The sequence below is a fragment of the Pseudopipra pipra genome, chromosome 4 (assembly GCF_036250125.1).
Source record: "Pseudopipra pipra isolate bDixPip1 chromosome 4, bDixPip1.hap1, whole genome shotgun sequence".
In the NCBI taxonomy this organism is placed as follows: domain Eukaryota; kingdom Metazoa; phylum Chordata; class Aves; order Passeriformes; family Pipridae; genus Pseudopipra; species Pseudopipra pipra.
This window is the reverse complement of record NC_087552.1, coordinates 69,098,679-69,111,939: the sequence shown is the minus strand read 5'-3', so window position 1 is coordinate 69,111,939 and position 13,261 is coordinate 69,098,679.

Genomic DNA, 13,261 nt, shown 5'->3' with positions numbered 1-13,261 from the left:
TCCAGCCTGGGAATGGTATCACATAGAATCAAAAAGTGGTTGGGCTTGGAACGGACCTTGCAGATCATCTCACTCCAACCCCCTGCTGTGGGCAGAGACACCTTCCACTAGACCAGGTTGCTCAGAGCCCCATCCAGACTGGCCTTGAACACTTCCAGGGATGGGGCACCCACAGCTTCTCTGTGGGACCAGCCAGGAGGCTACAACCTGTTCCAGTGTCTCACCACTCGAAGAAGTAAAGAATTTCTTCCTAACATCTAATCTAAACCTGCCCTCTCAGTTTAAAGCCATCCCCCCCTTGTTCTATCACTCCATGCCCACGTAAACAGTCCCTCTCCAGCTCTCTCGTAGCCCTGTTTAGGTCCTGGAAGGGGCTCCAAGGTCTCTCCAGAGCCTTCTTTTCTCCAGGCTGAATAACCACAGCTCTCTCAGTCTGCCCCCAGAGCAGAGGGGCCCCAGCCCTCAGAGCATCTTCATGGTTCTTCTCTGGACTTGCTCCAGCAGGTCCACATCTTTCTTATGCTGGGGCTGCAGGAGGCCCTGGTGCTGCTGTGCTGGAAGCTGGAGCACAGTCCTGGTGGTTCAGGTTGTCTCTCTTGCGCTGCAGCTGGAGCAGAGGGAGCACTGAGCTGTTCTGTTTCCCAAACTAATGTGGAAAACCAAAGCTGGTCAAGTTGGGGATAACGCCCAAGGCGCTGGAACCTACATCTGTACCTACTCCTTTCACCCTATTTCCTATCCTGTAAGATTAACTTTTATGTTGTGCATTTCTCAAGGAAATAGTTTTACCTACCCCACAGGGCAGAGGAGCAGATTTTCCCAGGAAAATCATCTGGGTTTCCAGCCAGGACTTTTCCCTGACAGCGCCAGAAGGAAGAATGAGGAGAAAAAGATGATCAAGGCTATTCACTTCAGGACAAAAAGGTCATTAACTAACTTAAATATTTTGTTCCCCACCCACAGAGATTAAGCAGAATCATAAAGACAAATTCCCCCAAAAGAAATAAACAGATAATAAAACCAGTAGACAGTTTCCTTTTCCTTCTTTGCAAACCACAGCAAGACAAATCGCTCAGAAGAACGAGGACCTGAGCTGTGGGAAGTTCTTCAGGGTGCCCTTGCATACCCCATATGGAGATGTCTCCTCTTTAAAGTAGCAGCTTTAGGGACTCAGAGAAATATTTTATTAAATGCCGAAGGGTATTAGGGGGGAATTGGTCTTAAAAAAGCTCAAGTTGCCCTAGATGCATTCATTAAGGAAAACATTGTATAGGGCTCTACTTTAACTCCTGCCAGGTAGATCATCACCCCAGCTAACTTCACTGGAACCAGCTCTGTTGGCAGAGTTGCTGTGCAGAAGGGCAAAACCCCAACAGGCAGGTTTGGAAAGCCCGGCTGCTTGTTGCTGCCCCTCCTTTTGGAAAATGGGGTGGTTCCTCAGTAGGAGTTGTTTTGCTCTGTGGTGTGGGGGAAGAGGCTGTTTCTCCACAAGGATCATGACATGGTTTTCTATTTTAAACTGTGCACACTCAGGAGTCTCACTGTCCTGCTCGCCTGTGCACAGGAGCTCAACAGACTATTTGATCCTCTTCGTGGCCATAAGGAACATCAGCTTACAGGGCTGGCTTCCACCATAGGAAATGGAGAGGAATTCAGGCCAGGGGGTGAGGGATGCAGCAGGAGAGCATCTCTGTGGGTGGCTGCTGGAGAGAGCAAAGAAGCAGCTTGTGGGTGGTTTGTGCTGCTGTGGGAGCTTCAGAGACACTTGAGCAGTATGGGGATGTCTGCTATGGAGGGAAGGGTAACCCACAACTGAGTCCAGCATCATATTCCTATGTCAGGACTATTACAGCCTTATTCCTGACACTTTTCTGGAGTCAGCATGAGGCTTGAGCCAAACAGCCTTGGAGTCTCCGGAGTCTCTAAGCGGATCTTGCCCTCAGAGCATTTGCAACTTGCCCATACAGAGGGTGCTACACTGCTAACCTGCATGTGTGGAAGCTGAGACACAGCCAGCTCCAGGAGGAACAGCCCTGGAATGGGATGAAGTGTGTGATCTCATCTTGTTAGATGGTCAGACAGTGAAGAATAGATCAGATTTGATGTGGCTGATGCAAATCTGTCGGCTTTTTTTTTCCCAGCAGCACTTTGTAAACGTTGATCTCAGATATACATCCCCTCTGATGATCCAGGCTTTGTGGCATCTGTGTGCTTTGAATGTCACTGTCATATCCATTGCCGGCTCTGTAGCTTCAGTGCTGCATTATTTTACTGCAACAAACAGTGAATAAACAGGGTGCTGGTTTTATAGGAGAGCTAATGATTCGGTTTAACTACCAAGTACAGAGAAAAGCCCAGAAGCTACAACTGAATTGCTGCTTTGCTCCTTCAGTGAGTAACAGACCTTCTTTGACACACCTAATTGTTATAATAATTGGAAAGAATGTCACCTACCCTGTTAAGAGAGAAATTATCCTACCCTTGGCCAAAACCTATTCCCTGTCTCTCTGTTTGAAGCCTTCTTCTGAGGAGGTAAAATTAAGAATTCCTCGTTGAAGTAAGATTAGCAGTTGCTGCATCCATAAATACCTGTCTTATTCTAAACCCATTAGCAAAGGATAATGACTGGTTTCTTTGCATTGGGAAACCATAAATAACATCACCTCTGATCTCTGTGTTTGAGGGTGTGAGATGCTGGAGTAAATTTTGATGTGAATAAAGTATTTGTCTTAATTCTTTCCCTCCACACCTTGTATTTCCAGGAACAGCATTAAAAGAAATCAGAGTGCTGGTACCATTTTTATCTTGGCTGAAGAAGCCAAGCAGAACCTATCACTGAACCTTCTGGTGGCTATTTTGAAACTATAATTGCAAAATAACACCCCCATCCAGGATCACAGTCAGGTGAAGTGATACTAAAACATCAAGGCTAAAATGTGAAGTCTCACAGAGCAACAGTTTTTTGAATGTTCTAAAGCTTTGTGCAAATCCCATTAAATAGACCAGTATGGATCAGTTCTGTTAAAATACCAAAGATTAAAAATGCAGCCTCACAACTTCATCTGCTCCAAGCAGCCCTGCCTGCTAAGGGCATTTAGAGGGGCTGCTCCCATCATTACAGGAACATTCCCATCACGCTTATCTGTCCTTAGGGAATTGAGTCTTGAAATTGGGAACATTCTTGAAATCTTACAGTAGTTTCTTTTAACTCAAGGACACTTCAAAGAGCCATAATATCCTTTTTCTTAATTCTGTTTGCAAAATACTCTCCCTCTAAGCTGTCCCCTCTCTAGGATCCACTGACAACTCCATTGCACGAGTAGCCAGAGCTCCTGCTTTAACATTTGCTGTCTGAGTCACCAGGATTTTCATGTCCTGCCATCTCTGTTTTGTGTAAAAAGTGCCTTCCAAAAGAGCCAGGGGCAATAGATCTCCAGTGTTCTGATTTTAGATGTCGAGACTCAAAACTATTTACAATCCAGCGCTGTTTGGTTCGAGCACATCTGTCAGAAAAACATCATCATGAGACAGAGAATCTGTTTCCTCACTGGTAAAATATGTGCCTGGTTTCCAGTCTGAATTCATCTTTTGTTTCTTGTGTTTTTCACTGCTATACTCAGAATCATTTAATATGAAATATTTTTCCCTGAAGATATTTTTATTTTATGAACAAGTTGCCTCACAATAATCAAAACTGATTTAAATCTTTACTAATAGAAGGTATTGCAAGTGTTTATTTTCTCCTATTTGTTCTTGTACCCTTCCTATATGTAAAGGATTTTTTTAAGAACTTTGTAAAACGTGTATTATTTTAGTATTTACCAGGTTGTTTACACATTTTACAGAGCTAATAATACTCAATGCTTTTTGTTATTGCTCTGGAGCTGTTTAACCCTGCTGTTCCCACAGTGATTCAATATAATAGAGACATATTTGAAATTTGCTGGTGGTTCTGAAATAGCAAGAACTGCTGCTTTTCTAAGCAGTAAATGCAGAACACAGATCAATGCTAAAATATTCCTGTGTGGTTCGAGGCCTGTGATACTTTTGAAGAGACAACACAGTGTATTTTTGCATCATACACATTTCCTTCCTGAAGGTTTTTATTGCACCATTTGAAGCAGAGTCCAAGCAGTGATAGAAGCATATGGAGATGAGAGAAATCATATTGATTGCAGGTAACTTGGAATCCTTGCCTGTACTAAGTAAAGTTACTCTGTGTTTACACACATGTAAGTGAACCTCTCAGCCTTTCCATCTTTTCCTCTGGAGCCACCTGAACCAACCCTTGTTTATGGTGCCCAGGGCAGTGTTTTGGCAACTCAGTTTTGATTTCAGTTCACCACCACTGGCCTTTCAAGAAAGAGCCACTTCTGTGCCAGGTGCAGGTTTTTCAGTTATGATACGAGGGGGAAAGAAGTTTTTTTTGCCACATTTTTGTTGCAATCAAACTTTTTCCATTGATTTCTTAACAAGCTCAAATATCTTTCATATTGAAGTTTTTTATTGGCTTTAGAATTTGGAAGGGAGGGGCATTTGTTGGGTTTTGGTTTGGGTTTGGGAGGGGTTTTATTTGTTTTAGGTGGTTTTTTGGTGGGTGTTTGTTCAGCGAAAAAGGCGAAGTGTGCCAGGAGATGCTTTTAATGCTCTAAATTTTTCTGAAGGTTTTATTCCATCCATTTTCCTCTACGAGCACAGGGAAAGCAGTGAGTCATTCTGCTTGGAAAATGCCTCAACCTTCAGTGTTTTCTTAGAGATATGTGTTCTCTTTTAAATTGTCATTAAAATTAGTTTCCCTGGTGTGATACACAGGAATGCTTTGTTGAAGTAAAATATCTTCTTTGCCTATTTTATTGCGAGACTGTGATCAAGGTAAAGATTCTGACCTGTTTAAAGATTTATTCCTGGCCTGGTAACAGTGTGGCCTTGCACATAGATGGAAGATGCAACAAGAGAATATGGGAGAAATTGGTGTGAGTGGAGTTCTTAAGTGACATTATATATGTGTGTGTGTGTGTATGGATATATACAGATAAATATAACATGACACATTTTAATTTATGTGACATATGAATATTTATATATTTATATGTGTGTGTGTGTGTGTGTGTGTGTATACACAAATTGTAATTTCTGACTTGGAGTGCTGAAACCTGCCTGGGCACTTGGATATCTCTTGGAGAAAAGGAGGCTCAAGGGGGACCTTCTCACTCTCTACAACTCCCTGACAGGACGTGGGGTCAGTCTCTTCTCCCAAGTAATAAGTGACAAGATGAAAGGAAATGGCCTCAAGTTGTACCAGGGGAGGTTTAGGTTGGATATTAGGGGAAATTAATTCATAGAAAGGGTTGTGAATCACTGGAACAGACTGGGAAGTGGTGGAGTCACTCTCCCTGGAGATAGTTAAAGAACATGTAGATGTGGCACTTGGGGACATGGTTTAGTGATGGCCTTGTCAGTGCTGGTTTTAGAGTTGAACTTCATGATCTTGGAGATCTTTTCAAATGTAAATTATTCTGATTTTCACAGGTGACCCCTAAGGTTTTGGATCTGGGACATCAAACCCAATGCCTCAGGTCAGTGCTACAAGCCCGTACGCCCAAATCCTACTTTAAAAAAACCCCTAAAATAAAAGTAAACAACTTGCTGATAGTGAAAATGACTTGTATTTAACGCTAAAAACACCGAGCAGGATTTCTAAGGCGGTGCGTTTTCCAAGGAGCAGCGATCTCAGCGATCTCAGCGATGTCAGCCCCAGCTCTCGCCTGGCTGGACGGGCTACAGGTGTTCCTGCATTGCCATCTGCTGGGGGCTGCGCCAAGGGCAGCCCCGCGACCCCCGGAGCCCCCCTCTCCTTCAGACAGCCCCGTCTCCAGTGGTCCCCCAGCGCGTGGTTTAACACCGGGCTGCTTCGGGAGAGGAAAACAAATAGAATTTGTGCCTGTAATTCACTAGGCACAGCTTTTGCTAAAGGGTTCCTTTTTATACTTATCTGCAAATAGGCTCATCTTAAAAGTACTTTACACTTCGTTATAAAGTTCATTTTTACTCTCATGGGAAAATGTGCTCATCTGAAAAAGTGCTTTGTTCTTCTGATAGCTCTGTGAGCTTAAATAATGTAATACAATTTTTTTCCTAAAAAATACAGACTTCAGGGGGTTTTGTTCGTTTGTTTTTCTTTTTTTTTTAATTTAATAAATTAAATAATTCCTAAATAAAATTAGAAACGTTTTCCCCTAAGCAATCAGGATGTTGTGGCTTTCAGGGGCTGTGCCTCTCATGGCCATGTAGGAACACAGTGGCAAAGGCAATGACAGAGTATTTTCTGTGATTTCAGCTGAGCAAAGGCTGCCACAGTCACCCAGCTCAGACCACTGCCAGCAGTGCAGTCTCCTCTACTATCCCTACAAATATAGTTTTTGTCCATTTGAAACTACTGACTGCCAGCGTTGTGTTTAGATTTCAAAACCCCACACACTTCCCTAGAATTCAAGTTCCACGACCTGGAGCAGAACTGGATGTTCAGAGCTCTGCAGACCCACACTCAAGGCTGTTGAAGGGGTTGCTCCAAGCAGGCTCGTGTGTATCAGCAGGTCACAGTTCACACAGATTCTGCCACAAAAAAGCCTCACCCTCGCCACTTTTTACTGAAATATCAATAATTGACCCAGTTTTTTTCTGGAGGAAATTATGAGGAAAGCAAAAAGCTGGGTTTTTCATCTGCTGTCCCTCTTGAAAGGGGTGATCTTTATGCCACTCCTTCTAAATAGGATGTCAAGAAACCTTGGTGTACAGTTTACTGAGGCATGTTCACCACACTGCTTTTTCAGTATTTTATATAATTTTACCACTATGACTTGTTCAAAGGGGAAAAGTAGCAATGATTCATTTTAAAGGCCTTTTAACACTCACGTGAACAAGCTGAAACACAGAACAGGGGTGGCTGCATGAGTAACACTGCTGAGGTCACACTGGGGCAGGGACATGTTGCTGGAGAAACTGCAGCTCAGGGCATGGAGTCAGCACTCCAAATTCTGCACTGAGCTCTTCTGGGACACTGTCACATCATCTTCTTAAAATCAACCTATTCTTCGTATGGGCTGACTGTACCCATGAGTCTTGTTCCAGACTGTGCTGAAGTTCAAGTACCTGAAAGTTTGTGGAACATTTTGGGAGTCTTAATAGTGCACAATATGAAATAATAGAATCATAGACTCGTTAAGTTTGGAAAAGATCTCTAAGATCATTGAATCCAACCACCCATCACTGCCATGTTCACAAACCATGTCCTCACGTGCCACATCTACATGTTTTCTGAACACTTCCAGGGATGGTGACTTTACCACTTCCCTGGGCAGCCTGTTCCAGTGATTGGCCACTCCTTCTGTGAAGAAATTTTTCCTAATATCCAATCTAAACTTTCCATGGCATGACTTGAGGCCATTTCCTCTTGTCCTGTCACTTGTTACCTGGGAGAAGAGGCTGACCCCCACCTGGCTACAACCTCCTATCAGGGAGTTGTAGAGACAAATCTCCCCTGAGCCTCCTCTTCTCCTGGCTGATAACCCCACCTCCCTGAGCTGCTCCTCATCAGACTTGTGCTCCAGACCCTTCCCAGCGTTGTTATCCTTCTCTGGACACACCCCAGAACCTCAATGTCTTTCCCATAGTGAGAGGCCCAAAACTGAACATGAGGTTTGAGGTGTGGCCTCACCAGTGCCCAGCACAGGGGGACAATCACTGCTCTGTCTCCCTGGCCACACTGTTTCTGATACAGGCCAGGATTCCATTGGCCTTCTTGGCCACCTGAGCACACACACTGGCTCATGTTCAGCTGCTGTTGTCCAGCACTCCCAGGTCCTTTTCCATTAGGCAGCTTTCCAGCTACTTTTCCTCAAGCTGTATATTGGTCACTGGGACTGTTGTGATGCACTTGCTGCAGAAACTACGAGCATGCAAAGGGGCATGAATACATGAAACATGAATAAATATTTTCCCATTCTACTCCAACTTGCACATTGAGCCCCAGAAGTGCAACACACCTCCTTAAAAGCATAAATAAATGGCTACAGACACTTCACAAAACTTGATACCTTTTTAAGACACTTCCTTCTTCCTTTTAGTTATACTTCAATATTTCCATCTCTCTCAAACTGTGGTCTTTGTACTCTGTTTTTGTCCCAACTACCTTGTAATCTTCTCAAGCCAGGGACTTTCCTTTTGCCTGCAAAACTGACCTGTATAAATAATCACTTCATAGATACAAGGCATTCTTTTACCATAACAGTAAAAGAAATACCCTGGAAAAGCTTGTTTTGATCCATGTGGCTTTCTTGTTCACTGCTAATAAAAGCTGATAGAAATACCAAACAGGCCTGAAGGCTGAGATCAGGCTCTTTTGGGCACTCTCCTGGTGCTGAGGGAATGCAGTGGATTTAGATGGATGACTGAGGGCTTGCTCCTGTGAGTGAGTGATTGAAATGTCACTGTTGGGTTCAAGCTGCTTGGTGCACGAACAGGACAGAGGAATCTGAAATGGAAACCCACAGATCAGACAGTGTTTGTGCAGTGGTGTGCAATGGCTGTGTGACACACGCAGACCCATCACCCGTCTGGTTCGAAAGCGGCAACAACAGTTTCACGTCAGGAATGGACTTCATCATTCCCAGGTAACTGGAGGCAGCACTGCAGCTTTTAGCAGCCTCAGAGCAGTTCTGTCCACATCCTTGGGAAAAGAATTAAAAAGCAATTCCTTTGGGTATCTGAAGCCACAGTTCTGTGCAGTCTCTCATTTGGAGAATCCAGCTTGAGTGACCGCAGTTCTATTACAGGCTGTGGCTTTCCGAGGATGGGACAGCTCAGGCATCCATCAGGCAGAAAGAGCTCCAAAACAGTGAGTCAGTGGGACACCCAAAACAGTCTCTTTAAGTTGTTTAAGAAACCTCTGCTAACATTTTATATTAGAAATCAATATTTGCATAAGTGTGAAAGTGCCATTCCTGTCACTATATGATTCAGCATCAGAGGCTGAAACTCCTCTTTTGGAAGCTTGGGGTCTTCTTTTCCTCTGCACTCTCCTTTTCTACATGATAACAAGCTTCAAGCTCCTCCTTTTCTGAGCCACCTGATCTGAGTCCTGCCTTACAGGCTGGCATCCCCCCTGCCCCCAAAGATACCCACTTGCAGTGCAGTGGGGTGTGCTCTGGTCTTCTCTGGGTGCATTCATGTCATATCTTAACTTGTGATGTGGACATGTATTGCCTAACACAGAAAAATGCTCATTAAATTCCAGTTCAAGTCTGCACAGATCTTTCCAAGGAGGAAAAAGAAATTCACCCTCACTGATAGTAGTCAGGTGTGTTCATATTGATGTGCAGTTTCAGGAATTGCTGCAGGATCGTTTTTAAAGCTTATTCTAGACATGAATATAAGCCATGTGTAGGAAGGTTCTCCTTGATTTGTGATGGTTTTCCCACAGCTATTGCTGGTCCATCCAACTCACAAGTGATTATTTAATTAGTGATCTAGACCATACAGAGCACATTCATTCATCTCCTCCTATGGCAGAGTTACAAAACCTTGCAGTAGCTGAAGTATTGTCACAGTCACTATTTCACATAATTAGAGGAGGTCACCAAATACCTTTGGCCTTGCATTATTGATAGTTTAATGAATAGGCTATTTCTCCTTTGGGAACATCTGTTTAAACATAGTCTTTACCCCTTATGGGGAAGTTCAGAGCTTTCAAGTATCTGTCACCCTTTTGCTCGACTCAAAGCGATGGTTCAGCATCTATTCAGCTCACATAGGAGGTCATTTTCTTTGCAGCCCAATTGGCACAAACTTGGTGACAACTTAATGTCAGTGTTTATCGTGTTTCTGTATCTTCAGACCTGAAACCAAAGTTATTTTAACTCTAAATTATTTGTAGGGAAGCTTTATTTTTTTGCCCAAGTTCCATTTTGGCAGGAAAAGAAATCCTCCTTTTTAATTTCATATCATTAAGCTGAATACAGCTATCTTAAAAGTTCAGGGGGGGTTTCTTTCTGACTGACATTCTCCTTTATTGCAAAGCTGGAAAACAAGCCCTGGCAAAGAATCATACAGTGAAATGGTGGAACTGTGTCCTACTGAGATGTTTCTTTTATAAAAGACTACAACAGATAATTTAGTATTGCTCAAAGTCTGAAACAATCCTTCCTAGAGCCATCAATTTGACCTTTTAAATTTGTGGTGGAACAAATGGTCCTTATTTAATGTAAGAACAGCCAGACCCAAGTCATTGGTGTCAATGGACAAAATTCTGGAGCTTTTTCTGCCTGTGTATTTGGCCAAAGATACTGGGCAAACTTGAGATGACCTCTGGAAGGACCAAGTGGTCACATCTGGAAATATCTTGTAGGAGAACATTCCCACTGCAAATGCCTCCTGCCAATCATGATAGCACTGGGTATCCTGGAGAGGTGGTGGACAGGACAGTGTTTCTAGAAGAATCTCTGTTCCTGCAAGGTATCACTCGCTTTGGAGAACCCATGAAGTGTAACTGCGTTGCTCCAGCTGATCTCTCAGCACAGAAGTAAGAAATGCAACTCCTTGATTCAGCAACCTGACCCAATCCATGCCCCATGAAGCTGCAGGCTCAGGCTTTGCTGAGACCAGGTGTGAACTGACAGTAACACTGAACTCTGAGGCTCTGAGGGGGTAGGAGGTGGTGTTCAGTTCTGCCTCTGCACTCCACAGTGTCCTGCATTCCCCTCCATGGAACAGCCCAGAAGAGTCATGCCAGGAAAATCCATGCAGGTGCAGAGGGTTGTGACTTTTGCACCTGGATGAATTCTTCAGTGTTCCAGTTCTCTTCAGCCTTTTACCACGTTGCTTCAGAGGAAGAATGTTCGGAAATACTTGAATGGTGGACATTTACCATGTTCATTAAAAAATAGAAGGGGAAAGGGACTCAGCAACTTGAGCAAACACAGTTTTATGTAGCTGTCTTTGATTTTTTAAAATAAATAAATAAATAGCCTAGCTCTGGCTGGGATTTGCCTAAGGGACTACCATGAATGAGTTACATAACTCAGCATTCATTCATCAGCTGGTTCTTTGCAAAACCATATGGCTCCTTGCAGGGATTTCTTTAAACATTATGCAAGGGGATGAAATTGGTGCCTTTGTAGATGGTAAGTCTGTTGCTTGAGGCTCATTTTGACATTCTGTTTCCAGATAGTACAGCAATTCTACTTCTGCTAGTAATATCCTAATAAAAAGCAGTTGTTGAGGCACTTTTTCAATCAAATTAAGAAGAGAAATAGAACAAATAAGGAATAATGAAAGAGTAAACTGATCTAAACTTTAAAGATGAACGGTGCCATTCTCTGTGTGAATTTTACATGGAAATCCATTTTCTTTGATGAAAGGCAGTGGGGAAAGGAGAAACATCGTTAAAAAGCAAGTTGTCATTGGTTTGATGTATTGAATCAGAAATAACAGAGCAACTGCAAAATGTAAGAATTCATTTACTGCAGTAAATTTGGTTGAAGATATAAGTTCATTTCTTGTGAAAAGTGCTCAGTGCTGTCTTTCCCAATCGCAGGAGCCAGTAGACAGAGCTGCAACACCAATTCACAAATGTTGCTTCCAACACATGCCTGAACTGTGGATTCATGGAAATACTTTTCAATCATCTGACACCATTTTCAAATGGGAACAGATATTTCAGACGCCTCTCTTCTTTAGGATGTTCAAAGCAGGCACCTGCAAGGTCTTTATTATTCCCAGTGCTTAAGCAGCACTTTCAGAGATGGAGGTCTGCAGAACACTTCTAATTGAGCACCCAAAACTGAAAACAGGTCAGGTTCTGCTGAGAGTGAATCCAGGGCAGCCTCATGATGTCCAATAACTGAACCACACTGTATAAGTAGTGCAAAGGGAGACACAGACAAATCTTTTAAGCTCTCTCTCGCCACAGATGATGCCCTGGGCAGCAGGACACATGCCAGGGACATGCCCTTGGAACACAGACACATGCAGAGCAAAATGCTGGATGCTTTCCTGCATGTGGGAGAAGAGAAGGGAGTGCTTTGCTCAGCCTCATGACCTGACTGCAGCAGAGTATGTGCTGTGCTTTAAGGATGTGACTTAGGTAGGTAACACCCCCTTACTACCCTCAGTACCTCAGCTTATTGCTGTGATCCTTCATCAGCTTCTCTCTCCACAGGCCAGTGGGTCACCTGCAACAATCATCAAGTGCTCTGAGGTTCTCAAGTGGAAGTTATGCTCTGACACCCCCCTGAAAGTCTGGACAACTAGACCCTTTTCACCATTGTGTTTCCTTCCCGTTTTTTTTTTATATATATTTCTACACCTGAATTTCTAAAAGGATTTCCATGTAAAAGCCACACAGAGTGGCAGAGCTCACCTTTAAAGTTTAGGTCAGTTTAATCCTTCAATAACCATTTTGCTAGGGCTCCTCTCACTCCTACAGTTTTATAAAGCCATCGCCATTTCCAAGTCCTGCAAAATGGAGCACATTGCTGAGGTCCCCTCTCAGTCATCTCTTCTCAAGGCTAAACAGGCCCAGCTCCCTCAGTCTTTCCTTGTAAGAGAAATGCTCCAGTCCCTGAAGTTTTCCTTCCCAAAGAGAACATCCATAGCTTACACCACTTGAAGCCAAACATCACAAAGCACTGAGAAAAAAAAAAATTGTAGTTTTGGCTACACATTTGGACTGTGCTTGTTTATTTGCCCATCCCACCATATCCTTGCACCTGCATCCTATGAATCCACGATAGGGAGCTCAAATTGCGTTTTATGTGGTATTTGGAGCCCGTGTGAGAATGGCATTCATTGTGAAAACTCCATATGGACCCTCCAGGCCCTGGATAGCGGCTGCTACTAAGAAAATTCACTTTTTGGATGCAGGAGGGGAGAGTTACAGGGTGCCATGTGCGCAGCACAAGAAGTACATGGAATTGTTGGAGGAAGTCCAGAGGACGACACGAGATTAATAACAGGACTGGAGCACCTCCCCTGTGGAGACAGGCTGAGAAATTTGGAGCTGTTCAGCCTGGAGAAGAGAAGGTTGTGTGGAGACCTCAGAGCAACATTCCCGTGTCTGAAGGGGCTACAGGGAAGCTGGAGAGGGACTGTTCACCAGAAATTGTAGTTATAGGACAGTAGTAATGGGCACAAATTGAAAGAGGGGGGATTTAAATTAGATATTAGGATGAAATTCTTCCCTGTGAGGGTGGCGAGGCACTGGAAC